At 40.6% G+C, this 12,174-nt stretch overlaps 1 protein-coding gene and 1 pseudogene across 4 annotated transcripts in view; one reads left to right on the forward strand and one right to left on the reverse strand.

The window, feature by feature from the left end:
- C1QTNF7 (C1q and TNF related 7) overlaps positions 1–12,174 on the reverse strand; it is a 130,492-nt gene that overhangs the window by 97,727 nt on the left and 20,591 nt on the right. The window lies entirely within an intron of this gene.
- Positions 2,080–7,747, forward strand: LOC309660905 (peroxiredoxin-1 pseudogene; annotated as a pseudogene). Its single transcript has one exon. The product of its transcript is annotated as a peroxiredoxin-1 pseudogene (transcript).

Genomic DNA, 12,174 nt, shown 5'->3' on the forward strand with positions numbered 1-12,174 from the left:
CTCACTAACTGGTGGCAGGCTATAGTTATCAGCTATTGCAGCTATAATGCTGCAGCATGATAAAAAAATCTCTAAAACAAGCATTTCCTTTCTCTCATCATGGTAGGTCTGAAACTTGTCTAAGATCACACACCTGGTAAACGATGAAGCTGAGATTCATTTGTTCAATGGATATCATTGAGCTCCTATTAAGTGCCAAGCAAAAGAAGATGCTGATAAAAACCAAATGAAAAGCTATTTATTTCTTAGCTGATGACATTGCAAGTGGAAACAATATCATTACAGCTCTGGAGAGGAAATCAAAAATAGAGAATATATCAAGCAGGAAAAATTTGACATGATCTAACAAAGTCAGCAGTGCTGTGTTTGCCAGAGGTTGGGGATATGGACACACTGGCCAGACCAGTAGCTATAGTTAGATCAAAACAAGATCAATTAGACAATGCAGATGTAAAGGCACTCCAAGGGGAAGCTGGTACTGCATTTCTAATTTCCTTTGCGAGAGAGGACAAAGAAAAGGGAAATATTTAAAACCATTTTTGAGTGTCTATTCTGTGCCAGCCATTGTCACATGAGAAAAATCCACATGGAGATCTTCTGAGAAAAATGCATTTCACATTTCACATCTCTCTGGATATAATTTTCTTTAGGAAATGATTTTCTAATGCAAGGAAAGTGTTCTTTCTTTTTTAGCATTGTTTTAGTTTTTGTCTAGCACATTGCAAGACCCCAGTGAATGGTAGTCTTCTTGGCAGACTCTGTTAGTTGCTTCTCAATGCCGATTTTGATATTCTTTCTCACTAACAGAGGTCTCATCTGTTTGGGGGCAGCAATGGCACCTGGTAAATACCCATCTTCCCCGACTCCCTGTGGTCAGTGAAGGTCATGTGACCCACCCAGTAGGGACAATAATATGTAAGCAGAGGTTGATAGAAGATGTTGCTGGGAAACTTCCAAAAGAGGAAAGACAGCTGGTGTCACCTGTTCAGATTCTGTTCTTTGTATTTTGCCTTCACGCAGAAGGCAGTTATGACACTGATGTAGACTTGACATCTTGTGATCCTGATAAAGAGAGTCATATACCAAGGTGGAAAAGCAGAAAGGTAGAGGAACCTGGGTCTCTGATGACCTTGTGGAGCCATTGTACCAACCCTTAACTGCAAGCCTCCAAACTCACTTCTTTTTAGGTGAGAACCACAAGCCCCTATTTAGCCAGGGCACTGAAGTTGAGTTTCTGTTATAATACATGAAGTCACACATTCTTTTTTTTTTTTAAATTCACACTTTTTTTTTTAAAATGTATGTCTGTATTATTTTAAATTTTTATTTATTTATTTATTTACTTTTGGCTGTGTTGGGTCTTCGTTTCTGTGCGAGGGCTTCCTCTAGTTGCGGCAAGTGGGGGCCACTTTTCATCGCGGTGCGCGAGCCTCTCACTATCGCGGCCTCTCTTATTGCGGAGCACAGGCTCCAGTCGCGCAGGCTCAGTAGTTGTGGCTCACGGGCCTAGTTGCTCCGCGGCATGTGGGATCCTCCCAGACCAGGGCTCGAACCCGTGTCCCCTTCATTGGCAGGCAGATTCTCAACCACTGCGCCACCAGGGAAGCCTTGAAGTCAGACATTCTTGATTGGCACAGCTCTACTTCATCTTCCCACCTTGTTCTCAATATGGACTATTTTCAGATTTGTGTATAATACTTCATGGTTGCAAAAGATTTGGCCTCTCTTTGAACAAACTTTCTGGAATAGTTCATTTTTCTTTCTAAATGAGGCATTATTTGGCTGCAATATAACAAAATGCTGCTTGAAAGAAAACACCAATTAAACATGTCTTTTTTTTTTAAACCAGTCATCCAATACACAATCATGATAGCCTACAGAAACAGCTCCAAGCTGGCTGAATGACTGTGCTGAGCTTGATTTTGCCAACCATGGCAACATAAGAGAAAACAAAAATCAGAGCTTAAAATAAAAAAGGACATCCAATGGAAAGTGATTCAAGCAAGGAATTCATAAGGCTTCTTTTAAGGCTTGCACTCTTTAATCCTGTAACTTCAGCAGTGAAATTTGCTAGAAGAAAAGCAAAGAATTTCAGGGCAGAGAATCCAGGTTCAAATCCCCACTGAATCACTTACCAGCTGCAGGATTTGGGGCAAGCCTTTTCATCGGTCTAGGCTTTAGTTTTCCATACTGCAAAATTATGATGATAACGATAACAAAAACAACAACGTCAGTACCTACCTAAAGAGTTGATATAAAAGTAAGGTGATGTACGTGAAAGGGATCTGTACGTACTAAAATATTACACAAGCTTTCATTGTTACTGAGAGGTGAAAATACACATCAAGTATGAAATAGCACTCTTTGTCTAGTTGCTTTCTAGCACGGATGCATGGTCTAGAGGTGTGAAACTGAGTTGCTAAAGGATATATGGACTGTAAGTTCTCTGTTGAAGATGAGCAATGAAGGTCTTGCATGGTTATAATTAAATATTTCTGCAAACGTAGGCATCAGTCATTAATGGCGGTGGGGAAAAAAGGAAGAAAAATGACATTTTTTTTGAGCACTTATGGCACTTTGGTGTTTTACATATATGATGTCCTATAATTAATTGGAGGTGTGAAGCTGCATCCACAAATCCTCCAAGGACAGAGCTTTTACATTTACGTAAGTGGAGCTATCCTGGATGCAAAGTTGGTTGGATGGCATGGCTAAGGCAGAATGTTGAGGAACGATGACTCAGGTAGGTAAGTCTGGGTCTGGACCAGGCTGAGGGGAAAGGTCTGGGATCTGAAGTTAGATTATTAATCACTCACGGAAGGATGAGAGCCTCCTTAGCCTTGGATTAAGCCTTTTTATCTGGAGGAGAAGAAGGGAAAATAATTTCTAACCATTAAGATGGGCTCCATCAGCTCTCCATAGTTACACCTCTTAGGTAATAATGAGTGCAAACATTTTGCTGTGTGGCTGGTACTGTGCTGAATACTTTAAATTATTAAGTCACTTATCTCCACAACAACCCTGTGAGGTAGGTACTATGATTATCCCTCTCTATTCCTCTATTTTCCAGATGAGAAAACTGAGGAATAGAGAGTTTAAGTGACTTGCCCCAAATCTCCCAGTTGGATTGAGATTGAGGTAGCCTGGCTCCAGGGCCCTGCATTTCATGATGATGTTATTTTACCTCTTAAGGGGAGAAATAAAGCAGAACATATGTCAGACAGCTGGGCTGTGAATCTTGAGGACTCATTTCCTAAAGAAAGTCCAAAGAGTTCATGTGTTTTCTTGGTGAGATAAAGGCTGAAGAATTGCCCAGAGATCCTTTTGGCTTTTCAGTGAATTAAAATGTAACCCTCTACTCATATACAGCAAAGATTCTCCTTATTCTAATGTGAGATTTAGGAATTTGGGAAGACATCTGGAATTTATTTATGCCATTTGGGTTTTGAAATTCAATATTAACTTCTTATAATGAAAGAGAAGAAGTCAGAGTGGGTCAGATTAGCGAAATCTGACACACAGGACATAGATTGGCGAACTTGGCTTTACTCTCTGGCTAAAATATTGCTCCAAATACCCTGGACCATTCCTCTCCAAAAGAAAAAACACATTTTTGAAATCATTTTGACCTTCTGTATATATGTCAATGGAATAGGCTGTATTTCAGGGTTTTCTTTCTCTTCCAGATAACTTTGTAAATGCTCAAGTGATTCACTTGTCCATGCTAAGGTTAAATATGGCACCAAGATAATTAGAAAAGTATCAGGTTGACTGTGTCAGTTTTTCATTCTGATCCTGGGGAAGCAGCATGGGTTTCGGAGACAGGCAGCCAAGACTGGTTTTGCCAGTTGTGTAATATCTGGATAATCTCCCCAAACCAGTTTCTAAACCTAGAGGATATCTCAAGCAGAAGGTGTGAGGTGGAAAGCAGGGATAAAAACTAGGGATATTTCAGATGGCTCATTATGACTAAAGTGGAAATTACTTGTGAGGCCAGTTAGGTGATGGAACCTAAGAGGTAAAATCATAAGAAGTCTTGTGTCCCAAGCCAGGTGTTTGGACTCTTTCCTGAAAGCAATAGGGAACTAACAAAGGGTTGTTTTAATTGTAATCTTTTAAAACACTGAACAGAACTGTGTTTTTTAAATAATGAATGTAATAGCTTATTGTAGAAAAAAATAGATAAAGAAGAAGGGAAACACTTTGAACTAAACTTCGAGAGTTTTATTAACCTCTTGGGAATGTTTTCCTTTCTTATAGATGGATGTTTTAATAAAATGTAATCAGATTGTAACCACTCTTTTATAATCTTCTTTTCTATTACAATTTTATAAATACCTATGTAAGTCAACGTAGATTTGTTCACATTGTCATTTTAATAGCTGTATTGATGTGCCATAATTTCTTTAATATTGTTCTATTCTTGGGTGTTTCCACATGTTGGGATAATAAAGATCCCTGTAATGAACATCTAAACTATATTTTATTTTATTTTATTTTTTTGTGGGTTTTTAATTTTGGCCGTGCCACGGGCCTTGCGGGATCTTACTTCCCCGACTAGGGATTGAACCTGAGCCCTTGGCAATGAAAGCATGGAGTCCTAACCACTGGACTGCCAGGGAATTCCCTGTAACTAAATTATAGCACATGTCCATAATAATTTCCTTAGTATAAACTTTAAGACATGGAAGGATGTGCTTATTTTAAAGAGTTTCACATATATTGCCAAGGTACTCCTCAGTAAAATTGTGTATTGATACCTTAACCAGCAGAACTTGAGGCTACTCATTTCGTTCTAGAGCCTAAGCAGGACATGGCAGTTAATTTCCGATAGATTAGAAACAATGTTCCAAGAAAGCAACAAAGATGGTGAAATTAGAGTAATTACGAGTAATGGGGATTTCCAATGCGGGAAATTGCCAACTTGAAAGAGGGAACTGGTAGCATCTTCAGATATTTGAGAGACCACAGTGTGGAAGGAAGCTTGACCCTGTTCTGGGTAATTCTCAAGGACAGAACTAGGATCAATTAGTAGGAGTCCCAGGAAGAGAGTCTGCCTTAATAGGCGGAAGATTTTTTTTTTTTTTTTTATCAATTTCATGCTGAAATATGCAAATGGCTGATGTAGTATCTTGGTAAGATGTCTCAGGGATAATTCCAGTTGTTTTCTGTGTCCTTTCAACGGAAAAAACCAATTCTACAATGCAACATTTTATCTTTTTCAACATCCATGATGTCCTCTGGGCTAGTTAATATTTACACATCTTAAAAATAAATTGAGTTGATAGAAATTGACCAGAGTCCTGCCAGGCTGAGTTTAAATGCAAATGTTAAGTGTGTGAATAAATTTTAGATACAGTCAATACTCATTATTTGTGAATTCTGTATTTGCAAATTTGCCTACTTGCTAAAATTTATTTGCAACCCCCAAATCAATACTCATAGTGCTTTCCTGGTCGTTTGCGGATATGCACAGAACTGCAAAAATTTGAGTCACCTGACATGCATGTTCCCAGCTGAGGTCAACCAAGGCTATGGTTTACTTTCTTCTTTCAGCTTTCGTACTATAAAACAAGTATCCGTTTCATAGTCTATGTACTGTCATGTTTTTTGCACTTTTTGGTTTTTGTTGGTGATTTTGCTGTTTAAATTGGCCCCCAAGCAGAGAAGTGCTGTCTAGTGTTCCTAAGTGCACAAGAAGGCTGTGATGTGCCTTATGGAGAAAATATGTGTGTTAGATAAGCATCATTCAGGCATGAGTTACATTTCTGTTGCCTGCATTCAATGCTAATGAATCAACAATATGTATTAAAGTGTCTTTAAACAGAAACACATGTAACACAAGGGTATGTGTAGGTCAGTTGCTGAAAATGCTGTGACCAGAGACTTCCAGGAACCTAACTTTGTATTTCCCCTAGGAGAAATGAATTTGCTAATTCAGCCTTTGGAATGACCTTAAATAGAACGTAGCTACTGTGAACAGCAAGAATTGACTATATGTGTTCTTAAAAGACTGATGGAGTCCTTTTGCTCACAGAACCCAACTCTCAAATGCCAAGTCACCCACCCCAATCCCAAAGCCCTGATTATTCAGAGGATAGCTGGCTGTCCAAGTGGAGTACTTGAGGCTTTTCAGTGAGCCAGACCATGATGCCACCTGCCAGACCTTGATGGAGGAGGCCAAACCCAACCAAGTCAGGGGTCAGGGACAGCCCAAGTCTAGTGACATTGCCTTTTTCTGTGATGAGTTATTTAAATATAGTCTGTCCTCTAATAGTTAGGGTCTGTGTTTTCCTCCTATTTAATCTCCCTTAACATAGAGCACAGTTTCAAGTGACATGAAAACCTTTCTGGATGGGGAGTAGCAGTGAACCTTAACGAGCCTTAAAAATAACTGCTGTGAAAAGACCAAAACTCTAATTTGAAAAGATACATGTACCCCAATGTTCATTGCAGCACTATTTACAATAGCCAAGACATGAAAGCAACCTAAGTGTCCATCAACAGATGTATGGATAAGGAAGATGTGGCATATATATATATATATATATATATATATATATATATATATATATACACACACAACGGAATATTCCTCAGCCATAAAAAAGAATGAAATAATGCCATTTGCAGCAACATGGATGGAACTAGAGATTATCATACTAAGTGAGGTAAGTCCGACAGAGAAAGACAAATATCATGTGATATCACTTATATGTGGAATCTAAAAAACTGACACAAATGAACTTATTTACAAAACAGAAACAGACTCACAGACACAGGAAACAAATTTATGGTTACCAAAGAGGAAAGGGGGCATGTCTCCTTCCTGACTGTCCTCTGTGGTTTGTCTGTGAGAACTGCTGATAGCAATATGTCTTCAGCAAATGCCAAAATTGGGCACTGTGCCCCCCGTTTAAAGCAATTGCTGTAATGCCAGAGGGTCAGTTCAAAGATATCAGCCTATCTGACTACAAAGGAAAATATGTTGTGTTCTTCTTTTACCCTCTTGACTCCACCTTTGTGTGCCCCATGGAGAGCATTGGTTTCAGTGATAGGGCAGAAGAATTTAAGAAACTCAACTGCCAAGTGATTGGTGCTTCTGCGGATTTGCACTTCTGTCACCTGGCATGGATCAACACACCCAAGAAACAAGGAGGACTGGGACCTGTGAACATTCCCTTGATATCAGACCTCAAGCGCACCATTGCTCAGGACTATGGGGTCTTAAAGGCCAATGAAGGCATCTCATTCAGGGGCCTTTTTATTATTGATGATAAAAGGTATCCTTTGACAGATTACCATAAATGACCTTCCTGTTGGCCGTTCTGTGGATGAGACACTGAGACTAGTTCAGGTCTTCTAGTTTACTGACAAACATGGGGAAGTATGCCCAGCTGGCTGGAAGCCTGGCAGTGATACCATCAAGCCTGATGTCCAGAAGAGCAAAGAATATTTCTCTAAGCAGAAGTTAGTGCTGGGCCGTTTTAGGGCCAGGCTGCAGTAGGTGGCCATGAGAACAAAACTATTGTCTTTTGTACTATTGTCATGCTTAAAACACAGACCTTACACTCAGCCCAGATGTGGTGTGGGACAGGACAGGCCTTTCCTGCAGGGGTTGGGGAGGCCAGCCTTTCTTCCTCTGGAGGGAATGGCCTGAGCTGTATTATGGGGCAGGCAAACTGATGTGTATAGTAGTAGGGTATCACTTTTGGTCTTTTGTAGTTTTATTAAACTTGAGCTGAGACCTTGTTGATTCTTCATTTTTGGGGGGCATTAGCCTTTGAGTGCAAGAGGAATTTACTTTTTGCTTTCCCTCTTTAGGGGAAAATGAGGTGTGAGAGCTGCCTCAGAATCAGGAAATTATATTGAGGGGAAATGCAAGTAGATACAGGGAATGGACCTGAAGCAAGGTGTTTCATTTCACCATATCTGGAGAAGAGCAAGACCTACTACAGTATTGGCCAAGGCACTGCAATTTATGCTATAGGCTGGGTTGCAGGTTAAGAGCCCAATGAGATTACTGACATTTACTTTTACACTACTGGGAGGGCTGTATGAAAACTTGAAGCTTGGCCTCTTCTGATTAAATGCCTGGTACTGGTTCTGTAAAAGATCAGAGATATAGGCTTCAGTAGCTTTGGAACTAAAAGGGGGAGGGGGAGACAAACACAAGTGCTGGTGTTCATAGGGTAGGGCTTTCTGTGTCAAAAGCACAGTGCTGGGCACCTCGTGGCTTCCCTGGGTTTCTATCCTTGATTTAAGGGTAGTTCTTTCTTGTCCTCATATCATTGTCCTGAGGGAGGGTTGTCAGTGGGGCGAAGGTGGATTCCTCCTGGGCTCTTGAAGCTAAGGCAGATGCAGGACTGAGAATCCTTCTGTATATCATGTGGTCCCCTTCTAGACACCTTCCAGACACGGCTACCCCAGCCTACCTACCCCTCCAATATTGAGACAAGCAAGAGCTATGAGCAGCAATATAGGATTCCCGGGGCCTTCAATAATAGCTTATTATATGCCAGGCACTATTTCGTATTTATTCAGTCTCCATAATAACCCTCTGAGGCAGGTACCATTATTTAGGGGATAGTTGCTTCTTAAGCCCTGTAACAAGTAGCATCTTGAAGCACTGCAGAGAAATGGTAACAGGTAATAATCCCATATTCCAAGGCAGGTGGCAAGTCTGGATCTGCTTTGGCCTTTTGACCAAACTTCTTTGAGCCTTGTTATCTTAATTTAAGATCTCTACTATAATTCTTTATCAAAAATGATCATCTTGTACCCAATAAAAGTCTTGTCTAGCCAAAAAAAAAGAGGAAAGTGGGGGATAGATAATTAGGAGTTTGGGATTAACGTATACACACTACTATATATAAAATAGATAAACAAAAAGAACCTACTGTATAGTACAGGGAACTCTATTCAATATCTTGTGATAACCTATGATGGAAAAGAATCTGAAAAATATATATATATGTATACCTGCTATACACCAGAAACTAACACAACATTGTAAATCAGCTATACTTCAGTTAATAAAAATAACTGTTGACACTTACTGAGCATTAAGAAGACTGAAAAATGTATGAAGGACTTTGGTGAAAGCTGTTGTGCCAATCTCCCACCCAGCAGATTTCTCTGCAGACCAGTAACTAAAGGGTTAATGTCTGGCAGAGCTGGGGGGGTGGGCTTCCATCCCCCAGCTCCAACCTCCAGATTGCTGAGCCCGGGGCACATGATCTCAGTTAATCTCCAGCACTGCCCTCTACATTGCCCTTCTTATCCACATTTCTTTGATGAGAAAAGTAAGCTTTAGAGAAGGTGTGAGACGTGTCTAACACACACAACTAGAAAGCGGCAGAACTGGGGTTTGAGCGTAACAGTCTGCAAGCAGCCAGTCCATGTCTGCAAACTGGCAGCCGAATTTGATCCACTACTTTGTTTGGGGTTTTACAGGTGATCTGAATTAGTTGCTATTATTTAAATATTGGGAAGTAAATTGAGGGTGGCCGAGAAACTGGTACCAGAACATGGAAGCTCTGGTTTTCAGGTCTTCACTCAGCCCACTGCATTCATTTGCATTTCCTGCTTGGCTCTGGAGACATTGATTTATGATCATGCTGACCTCTGTAGTCAGCCCCTTACTTTGAGTATAATGCTGTCATCTCTATTATTTCATCTCATCCTCATGCTTTTGTGACTATTCTGCAGCCGAAGGAATTTGCCCAAGATCAGATGTCTAAGTGAGCTGAGATGCAATCTTATTTCTCCATCTCATCCTCATGTTTTTATGATTATTCTGCAGCCGAAGGAATTTGCCCAAGATCAGATGTCTAAGTGAGCTGAGATGCAATCTTATTTTTCCAGCCTCTTCTCCCACACCGTCTCCTTGAATGATGCACAGACCCACTGCCCGCGAAAAGCAAGGTCTGGTTAGGATGTTCCTAATGCAATGGACTCTGGAGATTGCTCTGATAAAAGCGAGGATCCAGCGGCGCAGAGCAGGGGTGGGGTGAGGCAACAATGTCTCTATGGAAAATTGTTCTTTAAGTGTGAAGTTCAAGTGAGCCCTTCACGTTCTGCCATTCCTGCTTTGGGGCCGTAGTTTAAATTTGTGTTCTAGGGCATTGGGAACAATTCTCTAAGAGGCAAGCACATTTTTTCCCCCAAGCAGCTTGCTTCTCATCACCATCTCCTTGCTTCCTAAGGTCAACATGCTGGTAGTGGGGGCCCCCTTCTTTAGTAGGTGCTCTCTGCTGGAAGGGTTCCTGGAATTCGCTCATCACTGTCAGGATGACATTTCCACATCAAAGGCCACAGGAATTAGGCCATTCCACAGGAGCCCATTGGACAGAGCACAAACAGCCTAAAGATGCCTGCCTCATCCAAAGAGCACACAGCACAGCCCAAATGGCATGCAGAGCCTCCCGACAGCCATGGTCTTGAGTGTCATGGAATTCTTCTGAGGAAAGTTCCCCAGCTGGTCTCCCCACTTCCAGTCTCTCTTCCAAACCATGGCCAGCTTAATCCTTCTATAACTCTGTTTCCTTCTTGTCTCCCTCACTCAAAAGCCTTTGATGTGTTCCCAGTTCCTTGAAAATAAAGTCAAAATTACCTCTCCTGTATTCTGCGTCCTTCACGGCTTGAACCTTCTCCAACCCTTATCTAACTTTCATCTCACTACTTTCCTTCCGGAACATTCTTCTCTGATCAAACAGGGATACTTGGCCTTCACCAAGGACTCCATCTGCAAATCTCTTTTTTTTTTTTTTTTTTCTGTTCTCCACTGGGTGTGTGGGTCTGTATCCTTTCAAGACCCAGTCCAACCTTCTCTCTTTTGATGTTTAAGACTTCTGATTCTCATTTTCCCTAGTTGGAAAGTGCGTTGTGATGAAGATTAAGTTCGCTTAACTAGCCAACCACAGAAACTGCTGTGGAGGAGGAGGAGATGGTGGTGCTTCTTCATGGAGATCCACGAATATTGGGATGTCCCTTGACTGAAGCTTTAGACTCACACAAAACATCGTCTTCCAGTTTCCAAGTGTTGAAATGAATACAAGGCTTATCAACTCACTATATAATATATTTCTTTTTTGTTACCTTCCAAGATTCATTCATTCACTGATCCAAACACAATTTGGATAAATAGTAGTCTCAATCTATGCTTCAACTCATATCTTATCCATATACTTGCCACATTTTCTATTTCTTTTTCTTTCTTGGTAAATGGGACTAATACCATTCTGAAGGGGTAACTGGGAGGACTGAATGAGATAATGTTCATCCATTATTGTGTCTGGCATGTGTAAGGCACATGCCAGACACAAAATTGGCACTTAGCAAATGCCCCAGCTTTCCTTTTGATGAATTTTGTAATCAATCCGGGACATCACAGACAGGAAGCTTGTCCAAATTACCACAAATTCCCTGGACTGATTTTGGTCTGAGATACAAGCTCTACCTGAAGTGTTTGTATTTCATAGGTGTATTGCATGGCTTCTCTTGAATTTTTATTAGACTAATTTTTGAAGAAAATCTGAAAATAAGAGCCAAAAGAAAATGTTCAGCCGATCCTTCCTTTTATGGGCATGTTGGCAATTTTTCTGTTCAAACTAAACAGTCTCTGTTATGTTCTTACCCAACTTGATTCTCAAAGAGTCTAAAACTTGTCCTGGAATGAACTTGCTGGCCAGTTTCTTTTAAAATATTATATTAAAATATGTTTTAAAAAGGCAACACAAAATGTCTCTGGCTCTTTCACGTGGACATTGCATCAGCAATTTCCAGGCCTTTTGATTGGAAGGAAAAATAATGTTTTGCTCACTCCCCCATCTGAGTATAAGGCATAACTGATAATAATATCTACAGATGGCAGGCCAAATGGAAATCATCTCTTTGACACAGATGATGCAGCTATTTGGAACTCATACTTTTTTTATTAAATTTCATTCTCCTCTAAGCTAATATCCCAGAAATCAAACAGCCCTCTGGACCCTATATACCTGGACGTACTAGGAGGAAAACATTGCTTGCAAATGGATACTAATCAGTTTTCAGGGATAATCAAGGGACGTGGAGATTCAGTTTGAGCAAGAGAAGATGGCCAAATGAACTGGCACAAGTTGGATGATTTGGCAGGTAGAAGTCAGCAAGGATGATAAATCCACGGAAGGA

This window comes from Balaenoptera physalus, assembly GCF_965194825.1.
Source record: "Balaenoptera physalus genome assembly, chromosome: 5".
Classification (NCBI taxonomy): Eukaryota; Metazoa; Chordata; class Mammalia; order Artiodactyla; family Balaenopteridae; genus Balaenoptera; species Balaenoptera physalus.